The 22,551-nt window shown below is 38.5% G+C and overlaps 1 protein-coding gene across 1 annotated transcript in view; it reads right to left on the bottom strand.

The window, feature by feature from the left end:
- The window catches only part of PTPRD (protein tyrosine phosphatase receptor type D), a 382,186-nt gene extending 360,602 nt beyond the window's left edge, over positions 1-21,584 (bottom strand). The window contains exon 1 of the mRNA XM_058827273.1: positions 21,139-21,584. The gene's annotated coding sequence lies outside the window, so the exon portion shown is untranslated. The remainder of the gene's footprint in view (positions 1-21,138) is intronic.
- Positions 21,585-22,551: the final 967 nt, after the last annotated feature.

Raw genomic sequence — 22,551 nt, 5'->3', positions numbered from 1 at the left:
AGCATACCAACAGAACTTAATAGGTACCAACATAAAGAACACAGATGCACCGCAACAACTCTTGAGTGCGACCATACAGCAAATTCCTTACCCACGGACTGTTACATGCATCAAATCCCCTTCTTTCTAATTTAGAGACAAGGATATAGTGCAGCAGTGTCAAATGCATTGTAAAGCTACAGTCAGCAGTTCATGTTGCTCTTTCCTTATCCACCAATGCTGTTATCCTCCATAGCAGGCCTGCAAATTTGTGAGATACAATCTACCTGACAAAAAACAAAGGCATGTTAGCTGTCACCCATCTCCTCCTTATTTTCTATGCTCCTTAACAAAGTTTCCGGGAGGATATTCTCCATGATTGTTGGGCACAGAGGTGAGACTGAGCAGCCTGTAGCTCTCCATGTCTTCCTTTTTCCCCTTTTAAAAACAGGCAGTTGTTTTTCCTTTTTCAGTCAGTAAGAACTTCACCAGACCACCATAATTTCTCCAATATGATGCACAGAGGCTTAGCCACTGCATCTGCTAATTTCCTCAATGCAGATGCATCTAATCCGGTACCACAGCAGCCAATTCTCTCCTACAGCACACAGTTCATTCTCCCACTCCTGGTCTTTGTCTTCTGTGACTTGGGTGGTATAGCTGGAGCACTTGCAAAGGTTGAGTACCTCAGCATTTCCCACGTACAGGCTAACCAGGTCTCCTGTTTGATTCTTCTCTTCCAAAAAAGGCCTAAATTTTTCGTAGTCTTCCTCCTATCACTGACATAGGGGCTTTTCTTCTTGCCCCTTACATCCCTAGGAAGATTAACAGTGTTTTAGCTTTCCTAACGTGATGCCTTACTCCTTCTTTATTGATGCAGGCCTCCTGGAATTGTTGCTTGACTGTCTCTTTGTTGGTATGCAGAGCTTGTAAGAGATGAATATTTACCAGCTCTCCTGGGCCTTTCATCTCTGTAAGACTTTATTCCATCTTCTACCAAGAAGATCCCTGGAGAGGCCAGAGTCTTCTCTCTGGAAGCCTAGGGTAGTTGACTTTGCTGTGCACCCTGTGTATCCTTCCAGCTGCCTTCAACTCCACCATTTAAAAATCACCACAGCTCAGTCTGCTCCTGAGCTTCACACTTCCCACCAGCACCTCCTGGGAGAATGATGTCTATCACAGCACCTCCCCTCATTAGTTCCTCTATCACTTAGAGAAGGAAGTTGTCACCAACACACTCAAAGAATCTCCTGGACTGCTTGTGCACTGCTGTGTTGTCCCTCCAACAGAATCAGAGCTTGTGATTATGAGGCCATTCCTGTCTACAGAGGGCTACATCTACTTGGTTGTCCTGGTTGGGTGGCCTCTAGCACCATAATGTCACTTGTCCCTGCCCTCCATTTTTAATCTTGATCCATAAACTCTCAATCACCTTTTCATCCAGATGGAGCTCGATGCACTCCGGCTAGTCATTGACACAGGAGACAACAGCACCTCATCATCTCCCCTGCCTGTCCTTCCTAGAAAGCTTGTACCCTTCCAATCCAACACTCTAGTCACAGGAACCATCCCACCGCATCTCTATCATGCCAGTAAGACTGCAGCCCTGAGCCCTGAACATGTGTGCACATCTCTAAGTATTCTTGTTCATTCTTCATGCTATGTGCATTTTCACAGACTCCTTTGAGCCCCTGGTAATGTTGACTTAATGGCTGGATTATGTGGAATTCCTCTATGCTGTTATTCAGGTGCTCTCCTGCTGATCTGTGATCCCTCTCCAGGCTCTGGGCAGCTCTCCTTGGTACTGGCATCAAACTGGTAGAACAGGGATAGGTTGAGGTTCCCTTCCCCCAGCAACTTTAGTTTGAAGTTCTCCTCACCAGCTTGGCAAACATGACCAAAAATGTTCTTCCCCTCTGACAGATGGACCCCAGTAAGACCCCACTAGACCAGGCTTCTCAAAATAAGTCCCACAGCTAAAGCAGTCTCTGTGTCACCAGTTCTGTAACCATTTATTCATCTGCTATATTCAACAAGATCTTTCAAATATTTCCCCCCTAACTGGAAGGACTGACCACTATCACTGACTATGGATGCTAATTATGAAGCAGGCAGCACAGTGCCTGTGGAATAGCAGGCCAGATAACTTTCTCAGTCTTGCCTGAGAAAGTGGCCTGGGAAATCATAAGGAGGAATCAAAACAATCCTCAGAGGTAGAAAACAGCCTTGCAGGTGCTATTTGTCTGTTCCTTGTTTTCTTGCAAGGGAAGGTCGAGGGGTGGTGTACCCCACTGAGCAATGATGGTGATGTGTTAGTTTACTAACCAACAAGAGTTTTACTTTTCTGTACTTTTGTGTATCGGTCTATAAAGAAGATCTGAGGCAATAAACGGGGGGAAATTCTCCAGTTCGACTCCACAAGAGAGTCTGTGTCGTTCTTCTCACCGTTCCCAACAGAGCGACAACTGACCACTGAGCTCTGGATATCACCACTGATACCACCACCCCTCCCAATAGTTCAGCAATCCTTCTTGATGCTCCTTGGATTGCTCCTGGCTGTATCACTGGTGCCTGTGTGAAACAACAGCCATGGCTTAGCTTTTTCTTATCCCCTATGAAAGTCTTCCTAAGTCATCCTTTCTTTCCTCTACTTTTTCTTACCCTTTATACAAGTTTAGCTTCCTTTTCCCCAAGGCTATGATTTATGGCTGACATACAGCCTTTTTGCTGCTACGTCTCTCCTCTGTCACCCACTTAACTTTCTTTAAATCACATTTAAACTGTAATTTTCTCCCTAATTTATAGCCAATTTTGTATGAGAACAAGACATTCTAGGAATGTTAATGAGATATGGTGGCTTTAACATGTAGGTCTCTAGATCAAAGTCATCTGTAAGCAGCATAGGTTGCTGAAAATTCGGTGATGTTTTTAATGAACTGCAGAAGATAACACTGAGAAGCCTTCCCGAGACTTCAAGTGGTCAGATATACACATCATAACATTATATAAAACAGCATGATATCTGTTTGGCACTGGCAACAGAAAGGTTTGGGACATAAAGATTCCAAACTCTATCAGGTGATAGTAAAAGTACCTCGGCTCAGTGATGTGCAAGAACATTTGTCATCTACAGAATCTGCAATAAATCTTACATTTTACACTGTGGTGTTGCATTAATCAATACATAGATTTTGATTAAAAACCACTAAACATCCTTGTGCTTTATGAAATTGCATGTGAAAAACAGCATGACAAAATTGATTACAATGTTTATAGGTTACCCATCCTTTCTACATTTATGTTTTTGTTTATTTAGGGCAATCTTATTCAACTATTTTAATAAACTAAATGTTCATTAAAGGAATAGAGAAAAAAGCGTACAAACAGCAGTAATCATGCTTCATGTAAATAGATGCCATCTTAAACTGCATGCTGAGCTCTAATTAAACATGGTTTGGGGCTGTAACTGCATCCCTTGTATGAGAGGTTTCATTTATTCCACTGCTGAAAAAATTCAGAGAAAGTTGTGAGATTAATTAATATTCATTATATGAAATATATGGAACCCATTGTCTGGGATCAGTGATGTTAGCAGGCCAAGTCAGAAAATGAAAATTGATTACATGGTAACGTCCAATGCTTAGTACTATTTAATGTTACATGGTAAGTGAAAACAACATTTATTCAAACACTTCAAGTCCCAGATATCATCTGAATTATGATCTAATGTATTCAAATGATGCCACATGAAAAGGCTGTTAGCAAAATAGTGCAGGTACAAATACATTTCTTACAAAAACAGCCCTATTGTTCACTAAAGAAAAAAGAACAAGTTTATAAACTGTAAAAAAATACTTCAACACAAACATAATAATTTTATTTTGGTAAGCATGATTTCAGACTCAAATATTAGTGTCAATTTTCTTATTTCACCTTTCCAAGGCTCCTAGTGAAAACATTTCTGTATTAGTCAATATACATTCAATTTGGAATGTTACGAGAAGTCTCCCAGGAGAGCTTACAAGGCAAAATATTCTGAATTCCATTTGATGCTATCTATGCCTGTGCAACAACTGGCACATGTCAGATCTATCAGCAATTCTCACAGATTTTGCATATCCAAGTGGTTCCGTTTTTTAACACATTCACAAATGACTGAAGGCTGACTGTAACAGTAGAGCAGCATATCCCCACACTGTTTAATAACTACTTAAACAGGAACAGAGTTTAAACACTAGTTTTAGATTCATCACATGCCCTTTCCAAAGAACCTACTATGATTTCAGGATGTTTTCCCATATTCTATGTTCATTCCTCAGTGAAATGGAATTAGAAGGACCATAAAAGGTCTTGAATTGGCACCATAGATTTATCATTATTTTTTTATGTATTTATTATTTATTTATGTTAATACACAGTCATCAGGTGTTCTGCCATATAAGGTTTTTCTTTAGGAGAAGAAAAGACAAAAAAAAAAAAAAGAAAAAAAGAGACTTCAGAAACAGCTTGCTCCAGAAGTATTTTAAATTTTTGCATGATTACGGTGTAAAATTCAAGGAAATTTATACTTTATTATAAACACAAAGAAGTGTCACCTGAGCCAAATCTGATCTGTAACTTAATATAAAAGGACATAATGATTTATCAGTTTCATCAACTTACGATGAAACTCCAAATGTTTTCTTTTTATTAATCATCAGTTTAAAATCCATATATAAAAAGGCAGAAAAAGGAAGAAAAATAAACTAAAAAAGATAACAGAAGACTGCCAAATTTCTATCCTACCAGTAATGTAATTCAAAGATTCAAAGGAAAATCTTTATGGAGAAATCTTAAGTGTCACACCATTCATGGAATATTAGCACTTCATTGTGAATTCTGGTTTTAACTCCTGTTAACTTCAAACAGTCAATTTAAACATCAAAAGTGTTAAGTTTAAATTTGTAACAAAAATTATTTAAGAGTTGCAGTTAGAAATTACTACACTGTGCGGTAACACTGCATCACTAAAGAAACTAAAGACAAAAATGGTATATTTTTCTGGTAAATCTCCTGCAAACTAATTAATGTATATGACAACTACTAAGAAATACTGAGGCTGAGGCTCAAATTCCTCTTTTCTTGCAGGCATCGAATTGTCAGGCTTCTTATGTTGTGTAAGATGGAGTGCCAAAAATGTATTTGGTTAGTCTATCTAAATATGGACATTGTATTGCTCAAACTAGCCAAACCTAAGTGCCCATACAGAAACCTACACTCTGTGTCATGCACAGTACAATGGGTAGTCCATCAGGGAACATCTGTGCCCTCAAAGGGTTACGGCAAAGCTGGCTAAATGCCTCCCTGGCCATCTCACTCTTACACAGGATCACACACACATAACCCTAGGTGTTGTGCGGATCAGAACTAATGTTACCAGAAAAATACACCAGCTACACTACTGGCATTAAAAGCTGTGAGGAAAGCAGGGAAGGAAGGACGTAAGGGGAAAGAACATTAATGAAAAGCGCTGTTCATCACCTAATGGTGATAAAAGTAGAATAATCAGTCCCATACAGCAGAACCTTCCAAATCTAGATGAGGATTAATCTGAAAAGTGCTTCTAGAGATGTAAATATTTTCTGAATATTTTAATAAGAATTAAAACAATAGACAGAACTTCAAAATATCATATGTTTCTGATGTTCAGAAATAACAGCAAAATCTAATGCATGCAATCTCCTTAGCCACAAAATCCTCATTTCTGTGAATACATATTTGTCTGAGTGTACATGTATGTACACACAAGAGACTTCAGGACTAAAAAGAAAGAAAAGAAACCCATCTGTTTTGGAGTAATGATGATGCTTTTCACTTCCTAGTGAAAAATATTTATCAATTAAAAAATAAAAAAAAATGGCTCAGTTCCATATTGTTTTTATGACTCAACTGTGGTTGTAAACATTTCAATCCCACAGAGAAAGCTACACAGAAAGGACAACTTATATATACTAATTTGCCAAATATTACTTTCTAAATAACTACTTTTTATAGAAGCCGTATTTTCTTTTTCTTTTAGTGCTTGCTGACAATAGAAATAGATCCACGTTGTAATTTATTTGTATCAATTTCCCACTTTACTAGAGTCCAGTAAAATCATTCAAACAGCATGACAGATAAAAGGCAATAATAAAAAGCATTTTCAGTCTTCTGAGAGCTATAATGTGCACTGAATACAAACAGCAGTTAAGGAATAAAAATTAAACAACAAACACACACATACTTAACAAAGTCCTGCTGGTACCTTGTAAGACAACTCCTAAATATATTTCAGTACCTAGAAATGAAAATGTTATGTAAAATGATGTGCATTGATCCAGTAATCCTCAAAGCTCTCAGAGTGACTTTAATTTACCTGAACACAGAACCGCTTTAAGAAAAATCCTTCTAGACCTTGCCAAAATCTGACTGCAGGGAATGGCATATTTTTACAGTCATAAAAGCAGAACAACAAAAAATATGTCAAACACAAGGCAAATGACAACTAAAGATATGTTTTTTACACAAATAAAAATCAACAGTGTGAAAATTACTGGTAGAACAGTCAATGAAGTAGAAGATGGAAAGAAAGTTGATCATGAGTTATATTTTTAGTAACAGCAATCTGTGCAACAAAAGGGTCAAAGCTGTATAATATAAAGTGTAGAATTAAAATAAAAACTTGCATCCCATATATGTATATTGGGTAATATATGTATGTATATTGGGTAAAATACATGTGTATTTCAGTAGAAAGTTGTCCTTGATAAAGTTTATTGACAAGTAACTGCATATACCGAAAGAATATGTGACTTCACCTATACTAGCAGTAGAAAACATTAATACAAACTATTAATACAAAAACCATTACTTAAAAAAATCAAGCATCTGGAAAAAGATCAAAATGAAAACAACAAATAATAGATTATATATATATCAGGTCTCTGTCCTATGAAAGAAGTCAAAAACATTAATTTGAAGACAGATTTTATTTGCACATAGCAGAAGACATCTGGGACTCAGTGTTACAATTCCAAGAAATGCTTTCCTAGCTTTATCTTTATTTACCTTGTATGATTCATATAATTCCGAGATTTATTATTATTATTTATCATGTGTACAGAAAGTCATCTGATTGCTCTGTACTACAATGTTTATTCTTCTACTGATAAATCCCTATGCACTGAATTCTATAAAAGTATGTAAGGGATCAAAGACTTCACTGAAGTAAAGGGACAGAGAGGAAACTGGAAGGCTTAACGTCTAAGTGGGTTGTTTAATTTAATAAAATCCTACCTTAAAATCAAAGCAAGCCTATGATATATACATCAGTCCATGTCAGCAAATTTTGCTGTCAAAATCATACTGATACAAAACTGTTCTTCCAACTACCTACCGAAAAGACACCTTCTTACTCTTAGAAACCACTTGTAAAGTCTTCTGCTCTTCAGGTCATTTACCTTAACAAAAATGTACAAAAGGGACTAACTTAGAGAAAAATATGAGAGCGCAGAAGAGCAGCAATGTAAGAGGAATAAAAGCTTTTTGAGGTAAAAGGCTGTAAACCCTAGAAGAATATAAAACGAAAGCTGAGGAGTAACAAATATAAAGCCCTGAGTATGGCACTTCAACATAACAACATCACATACGTTACCTGTGGGTAATTTACTACTTATATACCAAAATTTGCAACCTACATTTCAGTCCACAGATTTTCATCAAACATCAGTTTATTCACTAGCAAAATTTTTTGAAGTGCAAGCAGAAGTCACAGAAGTACTTTACCTAATTTTTTTCTCCATCACTAATTCAAGAAAACTGTGAATAATAACAACAAAATTTTATAAAACAGAACAAGACCAGTGGGGGGGAGAAAAAGACACAAAAGACCACTCAAAAACCACCTCAGCTGATTCAGATAAATACTTCACTAAAATATTAGACACTATGAATGAATTAAATTTTTTTTTTTTGCTTTACTGGGTATACAGTTTCAGCCCTGCATTGTGGTTTCAGGAGAGAGAAATTCCTGACAGAGTAATGTCTATAGTACTACTCTTGTATCACGTAAAATTTTAAAAAGTGTTTTTGAAGAGAAGCAATTATAGCAACAGATTGTGACCTGTTATGGACCTCTTACTTGTTAATATTTTTTCCTGCAGTAAAATGACAGTGTTCCATAATTAACACAAATGAAAATACAGTCTATTTTAATAGTTTGGATATGCTTTTCTTGCTCTGTATGCAAACTGAAAAGAAAACAGTATCAAGAAGTATTATATTACTTTTATACCTTCCATAAACCAAGGAAAGCCATAAACCATTCCATCTCTCGTTAACTACGATAATAGTATTTATTTGAACATTATGAAGAAAAGGCAAAAATAGTGTAAAGCAGAAATTAGCATTCTTTACTTCCTTTCACTCCACAGACTAAAGAGTTCAAATTAAAAATAAATCACTTCAGTGTGTATATGTGTTGTTAAACCACACCCATGTTTGTTTTTAAAGCCACATACATTCTCCCAGATTTCAGTAATGTTACACAGTGGTGAAGTTACCTAAATATATGGTTACAGGTATGGACAAACCTAACTTCTCTGCTGAATTCTACCTTAAATGAAGTATTTTTATTTATCTTTTTTGTCCTTGCTTACATTTCCACATATATATTCTCGTATTTCTAACATACACTTTTTACTATAGAGAATGACAGGACAAAGAACCACTAAGCTGATGTGTGATTAAATCCATTTAATACTGTGGGAGTATCTGCAAGAATAAAGTGAGCCATATTAGTTCTTATTACCAAAGACTGCTTATATGGAATCATTGTCCTTCCACAAGGAAGCTCATTTAAACATAGTCCTTCATTAATCTACAAAAGACAATTTTCTTTCTAACACTTAAAAAAAAAATCTCATTTGATGTGTCACTTTGTTAGCAGCCATGAAAGTTCAGCATTTTTGAAGTAATTTCAGGGAATCTGGTTACATGACTCCCTAATTTTGTTTCTTCACCATGTATCTATGAACAACTTTTTTCTTCAAAATTATCCTCAGAATTACAAATAATTAGTGAAAGAGGGAAGAGTGAAAATAAGCGTGTTTTACAACCATTCTTTTTTTTTCTCTATTATTCATATTTTACTAGCCAATGGCACAAACTCTATTCTAGGCTGTGAACCACAGAAGGTGCATGCAAGGATTCTCTTACGTATAATGCTGCAGCAGTAAGGGGATCTCTGCAAACTACAGCTGACTGGACTAGTTTTTAGCATTCAGTGGATCAGTGTAATCTCTCTCTGTCTGAGCAGTGTATTTGCAATGCACAAGTGCACAATGTCTTCATACCTCTGAGTTGTGCTAAAAATGCAACTATAAAACTATTTATAGTTCAAGTAAAAACTAATAATGCAAAGGAATGTATATAATATACACTCTCAGTCCCTTATACAGACACACAATTGAGGACCACAGAGCTATGTGATTTATTCCTGTTTATTCCACTCAAGACCTAAGAGTCTGTCCATCTGAGAGTATGAAGTAATTCTTGACTGTCATCTGAGTAATCTAACATCATCTCACTTCACTGATACTCATTTAATTATTAGCTATTTGACTACTAGTCACACACCAAGCCCTCTCACAAACCCATAACTTGTCATAGAGGCATGCCTTACAACTGGTAAAATAACCATGACATCTGTAATTTGAAAAAAAGGGAAGCAACAAGACTTCTGAAGGCTAAGTTTCAGCTATACATTCAGTTAAGAAACATCAAAAATTGCTGTACTGCTTCAACAGGAAAAATCTGAAAGTGAATTGCTGAACACACAAATATTTTCACAGTCCTCCAAAGGAAGGCTCTGCATTTTTTTTAAGAAGTACTGTGGAATCTTCAAGCAAATACTCAAAAAAATTATTAGTTGAGATGGACCATCTACCTTTCAGTCTACATACCATTAAGAACAAAAAAATCATCATCACTATAGCAAAACAGAGAAGAAGATTAAGGACAGCCTTCCCTTTCAGCACGTCTGATGGTAAAAGGAAGCAGCTCATCGGGAAACAAAGAACTGATAAATCAAAATGTTAAGTCACCAAGTATCTAAGCTATTTGCAAACAGAAAGGAGGCAAGAGGTTGACAAGATTTGCAACACATCCTGAAGTACAAGGTCTCAGTGATAGGAATTTCTGAAAACTGGTTTTTGTAAGAACAGGACTTTGAAAACAGACAAATACAGAAAGCCATGTTCAAATAGCAAAAACTGTAATTGTGAAAGAAGCTTCAGACTTTGTATACATTCCGACAAGCCACGAAAGTTCAGTATTAGCTTCAAACCACTAGAAAGGGCAATCAAAATCACAATTAAACACCTATGACAAGTGTGGTTAACTGCACTCTCAGCAAAACATGAAGTCTCAGCTGCTGTGGCTTCATTCCTAACAGTGGAAGTGCACACATCGAGCTATCCCTCAGCAGCTACTAAATTATTAAACACATGCAACTGCAGGCAACACCAGAAACCTAGTAACACATCTGTACTTCTGACTGGAACAATCATCTACCCAACCCTAACAGAAACTTAACTTACAAATGCAAAAGCAGGAAAAAATCCTGCTTAATTTTTTAATATAGATATGAATATGCATAAATCAAAAACCACGACAATAGTTACCTACTCATAACACCTCAGAAACTCAGTAGATGGAACTACATCCGTGAGAAATACATAACATAAATACTATATCAGTAACATAAATAACTACATCAGTGAGAAAAGCACAGTGAGAATCTTCAAAGAATTTTCAAAATTAAACATGATGAAGAAACACAGCGTATTAAGAAAAATAAAGTGAGCATGGCATTGCCTTACAAATGGTGTTTATAACACAGCTGTTTTGTGTTCTTCCAAAAAACATCTAGCTCTGATTCTACGCGGAGAACCTGGCATTGAAGTGAGCTTGGAAGCATTGGAACTTATACTGGAATTCTTGAACTCAGAAGTATCAACTTGAAGGTCTTTTGCCAGTTTATTCTCTGAGATGAAATGATCAGGACTATGTCTCAATAAAAACTGACTTACTCTGACAGAGATGGGATTCAAGAAACTGAATTCAGCTGAGTAACACAAAGACTTAAATGGAAGGCTGTACCTAAAGAGAAGACAGCCAGCATCCACAGTTAAATCTAAATCTGCTACCACTGCACCCAGTGACAAAAACCACCAAAATAGCACCAGAGAGATCCATTTCTTTGTTGTTACACTCATGCAGTTCTCTAGACACAAGGAGACAAGAAAAGCTGTCAAGCAGGTCTCTTTCTCTTCTTTTCATGTAGAAAGCTTCCTGCTGTGAAAAATGGGAAGTGGTTGAAAAAACAAAGATTTCACAGAGAATGAAAAGACAATGTTTTATCCTATCCAAGACTTAAAAAACAGCACAGAACTTCTTAAAAATAGCCTAGGTACCCTAGAATTACTCAAATACCTCAATAAAGGCTGCAGGTGGACAGGCATACATGTGGAGTCATGACTACACCAATGTCTGCACTGAAAGACTGCTTTCTAGATACTGATACATAGTCAAAGAAATCAGAGATCAGTCCAAATGGACATGCCCATAATTCTTAGCTGGAGTGAAAAAACAAATTGAGCCTTTGAGATTCCAATGACAATAGGTTTCAGATGGGACTTTTACAACACAACGAATAAAAGTATCCAATACTCGCAATTTCAGTGACATTCTAAAAAAAAAAGAGATCAATTTAGTGAGCCGTTCTCACAATTCTTAACAGTTCACAATCTCGGATATATTCCCACAATAAGAAGCAAGAACTGCTATGGAGAATTGAATTTAAAGGACACCTAAACACTCATTTCAGAGACAGTGAAGTAGAGAAGAGTTGGTATGAAGCAGAAATCAGTATTTGTTCAGAAAAACACATTTCTCTTTACTAATTGCTGTTTATAAAACTGTAGAATTGCAAAAGCAAGATGGAGAACAACTTGAAAGAGTTGGAAAATTCCAGTCACAGTTGTGAAATTGCCATTGATCATATGTCAGTTTTGCTTCAGTGGGAAAACTCTGAGGTTGCAAAATTTCACTCCTTATTCTTGAATTCAGGTTCCTCCTATTCCTAAGTTATCCAGTGTTTTCATTAAATATGAAATAGAGCTTAACACCACTATCTGAGCAACAGGTAAAAGCTGCAGAAAAAAATCTCTGCCTGACTTTCTGATTGGCATCTGCAGTATGACGTTAATCCAGGAGAGAAAAAAATTTCACACCAAAATGGCAAGTTCCTAACAAAAATGACAACCAAAAATGGCTGAAAAAGCAGCTTGTTAAGAATATACCTCTATAAAGCACTGGTTACTATATAATATTTCTAGCAACTCAATTCAACATAATCATGGTAGAAAAATCTTATCATACTTTTCTTCTAGACATGATAATCTGTTTTCATTTTCTTATTAATCTCTGTCTCTCCAACCTGGACTATTGCAGAGATTAGCAAAGATGAAAAAACAGTTTCAAGGCCTCGGCACTTTTCACGGTTTATATACTTTGCAATAAAAAATACAAAGACTGATAGAGATTATAAATTCAAATTGCTTGAACACATAGAAATTCACATCTCTAAAAACTCCAATAGTTATTTTTATGCTTTCTAATACCTTTGGAATAAGGTTACCCTTGTGCACTAGATTAATAAAGCAATCCTATGAATAAATCAGCAAGGGATACAGTCCTAGTAAGTGTCCTTTTAGGGATTACATTGCCCAGAATGACATGTATCTGTTCCATCAGATACAATCAAAGAGAACAAGAATAAACATTTCCTTTTTATTTATACACAGTGTTTAATACATTCAGCCCATACTGTCCAAAACGAAGCTAACCAGAATACTATTGCTGAAGTCCTAACACTCTATTTTTTTCCCCAGAGTCACTGTAATCATGCAAAATTAAACCCAAGGAATGCTAGGATTCTTATGGAGGTGTGACTGCTCCTGCAGACATTCCTTGCCACCTGTTACCATTAAAAATACAATGCTCTCTTCATTGTCTGCTTCCCTTGGTACATCTAAAATTTTCATCTGGTCAGTATGCTGATACTTCATGTGGCCATTTAAGCCACCTTTTGAAAATATAAAATGGGAAACAAGTGTAAATTCTATGCACTGAACTAAATGACAACAACCATTTACACTGGTTATTTTTAATAATAACAATTTTCTTTAATAAAACAAATTGTATTAGATTATCATAAATATCAACTAAGACAAACAATTCTTTAAGTTAATATTAAAATTTTCCTATCACATGCCATATACAGTAGAAAAATTCAGGGCTTTTCATGTCAAGCAAAAATAATATCCCCAAATACCCAAATTATAAAAAAAAAAAAAAAGAAGAAGATCAGTTTCACTGTTTGGAAAATTCTGTTAATCAAGATTCATTGATGCATTTAATGGTAATAAGAAAAAGTCCATTCTTTGTGAAATTGGTCAAAAATGAGAGAAAAAGTCTAATAACAGAATCCATGTTTTGTTTATAGCAAAATAAATTGGTAAATAGTGAATATTTATTACTTAAGCAAAGAGTTTTCCAAATAAAGTCGATGGCATACTGCCAGTAAGTAGAATACACAGGCATTTGGCAAAACGCCATATCCTTGATGCAAAATTGTTCTAAAGTGATTCTTACTGAATAAGTATTTCTCTTTACCAAAATACTTCTTACTCCCTAATTTATGAGCTACTATAAATCAGTTTATCAGATGTTTTATTAAGCTTTCTTTTCTGAATTTGAATTTAACCACTGCTAGAATTACCTGAGGAGAAAGTCCTATCACTTATGCAAAGACACAAAAGCACTGTGGATCTGATCCAAATAATGCTGCTGTCAAATGAAATCTTCCTCACCAATCACAGAAGGCTTTCAGCCTACTAGGACAACCCTTCCAAGGCTTGACAGAAAAATCCACTTACACCATTAAGGTACAAATTAATAAGAACAATTCAAAAAGAGTTTGCAAGCTTAACAATAAAGCACACTGGGATTTTGGTGCACCTTTCTCAACGAAAATTCACTTTTTCAAAGTTAATCACATCACTGTGTATCAAGTGCAAACTTCAACAGCTCAGGGAAGGCAGTCAGTCCAAAAATAGTCTGAAAGACTTTAAAGGCCTCAACAATTGCTTCTGAAAACACAGCTAAGAGTATATAAACTATCTTTATTAGCAACATGTACTGTGATAGCATTATATGTGTACATTACTGTGTAACATTATATGTCATCAAAGTAAACTTTTTCTACCTGATGAACATCTACCCTTTCATCACTGATAGATATCTACTCTGCCTTGGGTTATGCTTGCTGAAGATCACTAACATGTATTTCTTCCATGACGGGCAAAAAAAAAAAAAAGAAAAAAAAAAAATTAAAAAAAAAATCCTATTTTTAGGTGAAAAAAGAGAGTATGTTCTGAAACATAGCTGAAACGACTCAAACAAAAAGCCGAAAGTGTCAACTCCAAACTTGTTAACACAGGTTAAAATAATATATCACATCATCCTATTTATTTTTTTGTAGCTATTTCTGTGCATTTCTGTGAAACAAAAGGGCACACTCATGACTAAATTTACTGTTGTTATTCACAAATCTACTTATTCTTTCTCACAAGTGTGAAAAGCTTATGCAGCAATACAATCTCTGCACTGAACATACCTAGTTGTTGTGGGCTTTTTTTTTTTCCCTAAAGAAATGCCACCGGTTACTTTGGTGAAGAGACATAAGGCTGTAAATTCCTATCCTCCATCAGTAGCACTGACCTTAGAGCAAACCCCACAACTGGCTACAGGCATTCAACATCCATCATTGCTCCTGAAACCTAATCTTTCAGGGAAGGACAGCTGCACTGGGCAGTAGTTAAGCAGCTTTCTAAGATACACTACCATCCAAACCGAACAAAAATAAATAAATAAAGCTTCCTGTCCTACTTTCTAATCAGTGTTTTAGAAATCTCTCATTGCATGTTCTTTACATCAGTTTAATGGCTTTCAAAATAATAAGCTGTTTTGTTATTAAGAAAAAATAGTCAAATTCTAGGAAGTGTGGATAAGCAATACACCTGTAAACAGGATTTTAAGAAAATGTAGTGTAAGAGGTAAAGAAATTATGTACCTGACAGTCACATTACTGAAACATAGGCAGAAAATACTTGGTCCTACAAACAACCTTTTAAGAAAAGACCTCCCTGCCTTTAATAAATTCCATAGAGGGAGAAAGCCCTTTCCTAAAGTAAAAATAAAATAAAATTAAACCTGTGATTAAAAGAAGAAGTTTAGCAATACAGGTGAACACAGACAAATTAATCATGTCTCTAGGTTAGAAACAGTGACACGCATCTGCTTCATAAACTTGTTCTCTGTGGCATAAAGATGAAGAAATGGGATAAAGTACAGAATTGTATGTATCTTTGTGTACTTTAATAACATCAGTTTTATCTTTCTGTTTTTATAGGAAAAAGGGAAAGGAGTGGCGATGAGAAGGAAAGCGAGGGAGAAAGAAGTAGAGGAAGCAAAAAGTAAGATAGCAGAAATAGTAGTCTATTCCTTGAACACAAAATTCAGCTTTTTTTGGCAAAACTTTATAAAAAGAGTATGGCTTACAGATAGTTGCAGAATTACTGTGTTCAAACTCAGCAAACAGTGATTTTCTGAAGAACGGAAAGACTAAGACATTGCTGCAAGAATATATGTGAATTTTCTCTTGCTGAGTCAAAGCAAGTATCTAAAAACCTACATTTTTGGGTAAAACCAAAGCTGAGGTGAGATGCTGATACCAAAATGAGATTGGGTAAATTTGTTAGAGAAATGTGTATTTATTTGAAAATTTATATCTAAGCCGCATTTCTTTTTGTCAGGTTAGTACTGACTATATTCTTCTTAGGAATCACCCGATTCTGCAACCTAAAAATACACATTTTACACACTATTTACTGAACCCTGACTTATAGATATGTGGTTTCCAGAACAATAAATAGTGTAAAAGAAAGAGCAATATAATTGCTGGCATAACTTGATATACCACATTTGATATACTGCTTGGGAAAAAGGTGTGCATTATCTGACCACAACAATACGCGAGCAGTTCGGTTGCCTCTAACCAGGATATCCATTTTGATTGTCTGCAAATTTAATAAATTAATTTGTATACCCGTGGAGTGACTTCACTAACTGGAAGATTGCTGAAAAACAAAAATAACTGCATTGTGCCTAAATATGAAGAAGCTCAGGACATGATAGTAGGCTATTAGGGCATGTCCTCTGGTATAACAAATCAAAGTGCCTGAAATTCCAACATTTTCTGTTGACTGAGGACATTTTCTGCCCATTCTTTGTATTCAGAAGAACACACAGAATCCCCACCAGAAATCAGATATCAAGTATAAACGTGGAAGCTGATTTTCAAAAAAACCTCTATCTCTTTTGAAACTCTACTCCAAGATAATCACATTGTCTTTTTTGTTTTTCTCCAGCAGTTATATTAAGATTATGAAGAAGCCTGTCACAGCATGTAAGCAGAAGACACCTAAAGAGATAAATTTAGGAATCTGAGGGAAGTATAGGCTATGTATACTTGCTGATGTAGCTAAAAAACAGGCTCACAGTATTTTGTTTAACTTGTCGCTTTTATGAATGAATTGAAAGAACCTGAATAATAACTAAGTTCTTAAAAGGAATTACATATTGTATTCAATTTAACCTCATTTTTTGCCTACGAACAATTTTTATTATTCTGTATTTCTCTTACTGGCATTTTAGCTATCCACTTCTTGTAGGAAGACACAAACATGCTGTGTTTAAGGTACGTATTATCAATAAACTACCAAAAGTCATCTGAACTTATGAAATGTAAGCTAAAACTGTGCAGTAGTAAATATGGTTCTATCAATGCCCAGTGTCTCAAAAAAAACAGTGAAGTGAAGCTTTCTGGAAAGGAATTTACAGGCAAAGCACTCTCATGTAACCTTTTTCTAAATCATCAGATTTCTCCAGCTGTACTGCAATCTTCACCGTAGCAGATCACCAGGAAAAGTAAGCTTCCTCTCTGCTCCTCCTTGGTAAATTCCTGATAGTATTCAAAGAAGTATTTTTAAACATATATTCTTGCTTTAGGCTGACAATTTGCCAGCATACATTCATTAACTGGCTTTATCTAAGGCTCTTTCCAAAGAATACAAGGATTAAGTAAATAAAGCCCATTCACATAATATGTGAAACTGAGAGCTTTCATAAAAATATGGTATGTTGACTATGCTATTACAACTGATTTTAAAAAGAATTACAGCAAAAAGCAAGCTCCTGTTACAATGGACGGCATTATGTGACTGACACTGAACTTAAACCAGCAAATATCGACACCTTTTTCTCAACTCTTCTTAGAGAACAAAAGCTTAAAAATCACCACGAGTTGTATACAAAAATGAAATACACTGATTCATAGATCCATGCCATATTACTCCTTTTGATATCCAAAGAACAAATGAAGTGCCTATCCTCTGCATTTCAGAACCACTGTCTTCGTTTACTGATAAGCAGCAAGACTTACACTTTTGAACCAATGTTTATCATTTGAGAAAACCTCTAAAGCAGATTTCATTACTTTTTATCAAAATTTTACCTAAGGCACACATACACATTTTAGAAAATTAAGCTCAGTCAATATTTGCACAACAGTTGTCGGCAAGATGACAAAAAAACCCTCTTGCTGTAACTGGCCCAACCCCGAATGATATGTAAGACTCTGATGTTTTAAAAGACAGCTTATTAAAAAATTAACATACCATAGGGAAACTGCTTTTTGATTGTATGACCTTACTGTGATTCAGCTTGAAAATCCTTCCAAATGAGAATTCTCAAAGAGCTTAGTAACGGAAGTTCATTTCGAAGGAAATCCAATATGCAAATATTTCAGCTGTGCTCTTTTACAAATTGTCTGCCTTGTCAGTTTCAAAAACTGAAAACGAACAATGGAACAGTGTAAGTATACTTGACCTTATTGCTTAATGTCTATTAAGAATGCTATGGCTGGTGGATTTTAAATTTCTGAAACTGACACTCAAGAATGTATAGTGCATCCTCAGCCCATGTCCCATAAATGCTGACTACGCTCCACCCAAAGACTTGGAGCCGACACACACTCAAACTTACATAACACTTACAAAGCTAGTTTAAATACACCATCAGTCTATGTCTGTTCCTGACTTGTAGTAATCCTGTTTAGTTTATCTTTTAACCCTACACTTGCATGGAACAGTACCATTACTAATCTAGTAGAAAAAATACACAGACAACAAATCTGATTTTCTCAGCTTACAGGAAATATGAAATGCAGAAGACACACAAATGCAACTTTGCTCAAAATTTGCATCTCCTAAGTCATGTTCATCCCCATCTCCCATAGTAATCATGAAAGCAGGGACGGCGGACAAAATACAGGACTAGGGGAAACAGATGAAGTAGGGTAAAAATAAAAATTAAATAATATGCAATTTGTACACACCTCTTAAAAAATCTGCCATCTCATGTATTAGTAAGGAATGAATAACTGGCAACTTTGCTTTTGACATTATGCACCTGTGTAAAAAATGTCTGGTGAAAGTGAGCATATGCCATGAACTGGTATCTGCTCTATGAGAGCAGTTTATACAGGCCCCTAGTGGCTCAGCACACAGCAGCAGATGAAGGGGAATTCCTACTCTTCAGCTTGTGTAGTTTTGGTCCCTGCATTCCTCAAACACAGAAGGAAAAGGCAATGTTAAAAATGAATTGCTGACTGGACTTAAATCTTCAGATACTTAGTTCTTTACCACATCCCCAAGTACATTCTTGCACACCTTCTCCTAAGATTAAGCACTGATTTACTAACACCCATTGAGTTCGCTGACTGCTGGTGGTTTGTGTTACATAACCATCACAGCAAAACGCTTATTCACATTATTCTTTAGCGCTCGTTTTAAAAGTAGTATGACTGATGGGTCTAAAATCAGGTCCTAAGACCAATTCCTGAAACCCAGAAATACCAAGGTACCGTTTTCCTTACCATGCACCATTCCTATCAGCTTGCCATAGTACACACAAACCATAATGAATTTCCTCTTATCTTCTTAGAGTAGAAGACCCCTACGAAGACAAAGCTTCTGCTGGTTTAAGTGGATACAGAAAAGCTATACATCATTTCTACGCTGAAAGACATCTAAATATACCCCATCTTATTAACACAAGTGGCAAAACTAAAACTGGAAAGCTACTCATTACATTCATCCTTTCTGTGTAACACTCAGTACCTTGAAAATCCCATGCCAATATATGTACAGCTTTTAGCGGAATTTGACAGCTGAATTTATTAAACTGACCAGTTTGTCAATTTCACACATTAAAAAAGCAGTAATAGCTCATCTCATGAGAGGGAATTTAAAGAAGCAATCAAAAAATTGATGTCTAAAGAAAGATGCAAGTACATATGATTTAGGACAGGGGAGAATCTTTTTCTTTTTTTTTTTTTCAGAGTTGCTCCATTCATAACAAGAATTGTAGGATTCCTTGCTCCCAGCCCAGGAGAAAATGATGTCATTTACTATACACTTTTACAGCAAGCAAAAAAAACAGTGACTGTTACAACATTTTAAACCACTAGCAGATACGAGATGAAGGAAAAATATGATATATACACTTTTCCGTCTCTGTATCAAAATTCGCAGTAATGTCCCAACATTACAGATAAGTTGCTCGTGCTTGAACAAAAGGTATGTTGAAAGCGATCTCTGAAAGGCTGAGAAGACAATCACAGCTTCCCACATTAATCCTAAGTTTAAGACAATAGAAGTGTCATCAGAAATACTCATGTCTGCAAACAAGAAACTCGAAAGTAAATCAGCCTCTACAGACTTATCCCCAGTGTAACGCCGTCTCAGGCGACAAGTGAAGGAGCACATAAAACCCTAACTATTCTGTGTAAATAAATTAACCCTTCTGCGTGTGTTAGAATTGCGAATATGGACATCAAAATCATGTAAAGAAGCTGCCATCCTTACACGAGGCAGTAACTGTATAAAGGCCAGGCAAAATAATAAAATACGTGTGACAGCAGTTCTGGAGAAGTAACAAGGAGAAGCAAACATTCAAAAGCCATACATGCAAAGCTGAGTGATAATCACTTGGAATGAATACCGCTCTGTCGAGAAGTGAGAGCAATAAATAAAAGGCAAAATAAGGGATTCATTGCAAAAAAAACAACTGTTTTATTTGCCAGTCTGGGAGAGCCCAGTTGCAGCAGTAAGGAGTGCCTCCTTGCACGACCAGACGGCGCAGAGGGAGCTGCTAAGTTTGCAGAACAAATTCAAGAGCCCCTTTGCAAGCGCTCGGAAAACTGAGTTTCCAGCCCGATGTGCTTCCTTTCAAGTGGCTTCGCGAGAGTAAACAAAGAAATTAAAAGCCTAACCTGTGAAAAGCTTCGCATCCCCGTGCCTCCCTGCTTCGCCGAGAGACAGCAGGAGGAGGAGGAGGAGAAGGAGGAGGAGAGGAGGAGGGAGCCGTGCTCGGACCTGAGGTCCGTACTGGCCGCTCACCCCCAAGCCCCGTCTCCAGCGGCAGACGCCTGGTCTCTCACCCCTGCTACCTTCCCCCTTCTCCGAACCCGTTAGAATTAATAAAAAAATTAATATTAATAATTCGTTCGCCAGAGCAAACAGACAGTGTGCAATTACCGTACTCCCCTCTCCCCGCCCGCGTACAGCGGCACTCAGTGGAAACGTCGACTCCGATCCATCAATCGCCCTCTGCCTGCCCCATCCCCCGTTCCCGTACCGCAGCTCCCCTCGCTCCCCGAACAGGCCTCGCCGCCAGGCTGAGACTCGGCGGGGAGGCGCGGGGAGCGGGCTGGAAGCGGCCGGGGGGAAGCCCTGGGGCACGCACGGGAGAGTTGTGTGTGAGGGACATGTGTGCGGGCTGCGCGCACACACACGCACACGCACACTTTTGTGCTCACACACACAAGCGCGCCTAAAGAGGCGGCAAAGAAGGAGCGGCGGCAGAGGAAAAATGGGTCAGGAGCGGGGCAGTTACCTGGTCATGCTGGCTCCCCCGGTCCCAGCAGCAGCCTTCGCCGCTGCCCGCCCGCCTGCCGCTGCTTCCCGCCGCCGCCGCCGCCGCCGCCGCCACCTCCTCCCGCTGCTCCCGGTCGGCTCCGGGGCGGCCAATTTAATCCGAGCCCCGCAGCAGCAGCAGCTGCAGCTGCTGCAGCAGAAGTAGCAGCAGCAGTAGCAGCAGCTGCAGCAGCAGCTACGAGCGAAGCCCCGCCGCTGCTGCCTGACGCTCGTGCGTGTCTCTCACAGTGCGGCGCCGGGGAGCAGGAGAGAGTCGGCGAGAGTCCGAAAATCCAGCATCCAGAAGAGCCAGGTCCCCGCCTGCCTCCTCTTGCCAGCGCCGCCTCTCCTCCGCGCTGCTCTGCTCCGCTCTGCTCTGCTCTTCTCCTTCCTGCGGCGGCTGCTGCTGCTCCCGGGCGCGCTCTCTGTTCCCGAGCTAGCTGCTCCGTTTCCCCTCCTCCTCCTCCTCCTCCTCCTCCCTTTCCCTCGCTCTCTCCCTCTCTCTCTTTCTTCCTTCCCCCTTCACTTTTTTTTTTTCTTTTTCCCTTCCTCCTTTTCTTTTCTTCCTTCGTCTTTTCTAGCCGATTCTTTCGCTACAAATAAAAGGGAGGTCTCCCACCCACTCTCCCGCCCCCCCCTTTGCTACAAAAAGTGCAGTGCAAACAAAAGCGAGAGGAGAGGGCACAGGGCGGGCGGAGTGGGGAGGGCAGACTCGGGAAAAATTCCCAGAAACCGTCCCCGAGAGTCGAAATGTGAACAATCCTCCCCCACCACTCCGCTTCGCTCCTCTGGGGAAGAAGGGGGACGCCGTGGGGGCACCGGTAGAGACGACGCTCTCCCGTTTCGTGGGTTTGTTGTGGGCTCTGGGTTGGACGGCTGTTTGCGCTTTTGTGTGTGTTTCTGTGCGCGCGCTTTTGGGGTTTTTTGTTGGGTTGGTTTTTTTTGTGATTATTTTTTAATCCTCTTACGCTGTGCGGATGACAGGATCCGTACGGCCCCAAGAGTCGGGGAAAGCGTGCCGCCGATGTCCGTGCCTGTGCGTGTGCGGGCAGCGTGGGGGGGGAACGCAGCGGCGATCCGGGCAGCGCCCGCCCCAACCCGGGCCGCGCGCCGGCCGAGCCCCGGAGCCGCGCGCTGCACGCACACCCGCGCGCGGCCGGGCGCCGGGGGCGGGGCGCTGACGTCACTGGGGGCCGGGCCGGGAGGGCGGGGGGCAGCGCGGCGGGGCGGCGGCCGAGCCTCGCAGAAGTTTCTTGGGCGGGCGGCCTGCGCCGCACTTGAAATGCTCAACTTCTTGTGCGCCTTCGCGGCCACATGGCTAAACCGGCCGGGGTTGTGCCAGAAGTGCCGGTCCGCGAGGGGTGTGCCAGAGTGACATTGTGGCAGAGCGGTA

Source organism: Poecile atricapillus, chromosome Z (assembly GCF_030490865.1).
Source record: "Poecile atricapillus isolate bPoeAtr1 chromosome Z, bPoeAtr1.hap1, whole genome shotgun sequence".
In the NCBI taxonomy this organism is placed as follows: domain Eukaryota; kingdom Metazoa; phylum Chordata; class Aves; order Passeriformes; family Paridae; genus Poecile; species Poecile atricapillus.
This window is presented reverse-complemented; position numbering and strand designations above follow the sequence as displayed.